The following is a 2,591-nucleotide window of genomic DNA, read 5'->3' as shown; positions in this document are numbered from 1 at the left end:
TGAGTTTGGTCAACACACATTAAGGTAAACTCTATTAAAAACTTAGAGGAACAGTTTTATGATATCCCTACAAGGAAAGAACATTCAAATTAGATTTAGAAAGAAATTTTAGAAAGAGGGTTGGTCAGTAAATGTCATATTTTTTTTTAATTAGCAAGTTATATCTATATTAGGGTATTTGTACAAATTTTGAATATCAACTATATTTTCTGACTTAAAATCTATTTCAAACAGTCAGTTTCACTATGTTCAGTAATTCGGACATATATCTGGATATTAGAAATTTCCTTTGGGACCAAAGTAGTTGCTTATAAATCTTTTCATGGCATTTTTCATTTCTTTATTTCTCAGAGTATAAATACCTGGGTTGAGGAGAGGTGTGAAAACAGAGTAAAATACAGCAAGAAATTTATCCAACCAGGTGATATTGAGAGGCCACACATAGATGAAGATGCAAGGTGCAAAAAAGATGATCACCACTGTGATGTGGGCAGTGCACGTGGACAGGGCCTTATGAGCCCCAGCTTTAGAGCTCTGTCGTACAGTGATTAGGATATAAGTGTAGGATATGAGCAATGGAATAAAGCAGGTTACAGCCACAACCCCACAGCCAGCATTCATTAGAACATCCAAATCATCGGAATCTATGCAAGCTAGCTTGATTACCAATGGCATATCACAGAAAAAACTGTCTATTTCCTTAGGTCCACAAAATGGCAGCTCCACAATCACTACCAGGTGACTCATGGCATGTACAAATCCAGTTGTCCAGGAAGTCAACACCAACCCAGTACATCTTTTCAGGTTCATGATGGTAAAGTAATGCAGTGGCTTGCAGATGGCCACATAGCGGTCATAAGCCATTACCACCAACAACACCATCTCTCCTGCAGCGATGCAGTGAGCAAAGAAGACCTGAGACATGCAGCCTGCAAAGGAAATAGTCTTGTTTTCCCTGAGAAAGTCTGTGATCATTTTAGGAGTTGTGACTGAAGAAAGCCACATATCAACAAAAGACAGGTTGGCCAACAGGAAATACATGGGAGAATACAGATGCGGGTCAGTGATGATTAAAACCAAATTCTAATATTTCCAGAAACAATGAGAAGATAAATCATTAAAAATATCACAAAGAGTGAGAGCTGAATATTCCATGAGTTGGAAAGTCCCCAAAGTATAAATTCTGACACCACAGACTGATTGCCTTCACCCATTTTTCTCAGTATGTCTTCAGAAGTAACCTGCGAAGAAAGAAAAATTTTTAACTAGAGGTATGCTGTAGGCAACATTCTTTGTAGAATTAGACATTCGTATTGAAACTCATCTGAATAGAATTGGATAAATTGAAGATAAATCTAAGCCAAGAATGCGTAACATTGTGCTGCCTGAGGTGAAAGCTAATGAGTCAAGTGCAAGAAGAGAAGCATCATGTGTGACTGTTATTCACATGCTCTATCAGCAATTTCTTTTTAAGAGAGCAGTGAGTAAAGCAAGAGAGCAACGTAAAAACCCCAAAATGGATGCTGTTTCATTGAGAAAAACTGTCCAAATTTGTTACTAGCGTTCATGAAATTCCGAAAAAAAAATTAGGATTAAATTTGGCAATTGAAAGGGAAATACACCAAAATTCAGTAAAAATGGTATTATAAGATATTACCATTTTGTCAGACTGTATAATGATTTCTTTGAGCATCAGTAGAATAATATCTGTGTCTTCTCTGGGATGGTGGAGGCTCCTGGGAGTCTATGGTGGTGACCCTAGCTGAGACTCCTAGAAGCAGAGGTTATGGAGCATGATGTGGCCACCTATTGTGGACAGGTGGATTTACAGTAGAGGAAGAGAAACACCAACCCACCCATAAAACCTTCCACTTACCCAATCACTGACTTTCCTAATTTAAGTCCCATGCAATGAGAGAGAGCCCACTCATGACAGTATTAATAATATTTTGCTATACTTACAGGCAGGAAACCGGCATAACTGTCATCTGAGTGGCTTCACCCATCAGCTGATGAAAACAGATGCAGAGAACCACAGCCAAAGAGTTGGCACAGCTCAGAAAGTCTTATGAAAGAGGGAGAAAAAGGATTAAAAGAGCCAGAAAAATCAAGGATACCACAAGAAAGCCTACAAAATCAACTAGCCTGGGCCCAAAGGGGCTCATAGAGACTGAACCACAAGAAGAGAGTGTCTATGGGCTTGACCTAGGCCCCTCACACATATATAAAAGATGTACAGCTTAGTCCTCATGTGGGAACTCTTACAGCAGGGTCCCTGGCTGTCTCTGACTCTGCTGTCTGCCCATGGATCCCTTTCCCCTAACTGGATGACATTGTCTACCCTCAATAGAAGAGAATAATCCCATTCCTACCACAACTTGATATGCCAAGGAGGGTTGATATTCTTGGGATGTCTCCTCTTCTCCTAGGAGAAAGGGAGGGTGATATTGGGGAAGTGGAAGGCAGAAAGAGGCCCTTGGAATAGAGGTGAAAGGGGGAGTGTCTATCGGTATATAAACTAATGTAATTAATTAATTAATTAATGAAAAATACAATTTTAGCTTAAAGCTCGAAAGAGCATGTTGGAAAAA

The 2,591-nt window shown here is 39.4% G+C and overlaps 1 pseudogene; it reads right to left on the bottom strand.

The window, feature by feature from the left end:
• Positions 1 to 276: 276 nt before the first annotated feature.
• LOC132649009 (olfactory receptor 4K3-like) lies at positions 277 to 1,214 on the bottom strand (annotated as a pseudogene).
• Positions 1,215 to 2,591: the final 1,377 nt, after the last annotated feature.

This window comes from Meriones unguiculatus, chromosome 18 (genome assembly GCF_030254825.1).
Source record: "Meriones unguiculatus strain TT.TT164.6M chromosome 18, Bangor_MerUng_6.1, whole genome shotgun sequence".
NCBI classification, from domain to species: domain Eukaryota; kingdom Metazoa; phylum Chordata; class Mammalia; order Rodentia; family Muridae; genus Meriones; species Meriones unguiculatus.
The sequence above is the reverse complement of the archived record's forward strand: the minus strand, read 5'-3'. Positions and strand labels throughout refer to the sequence as shown.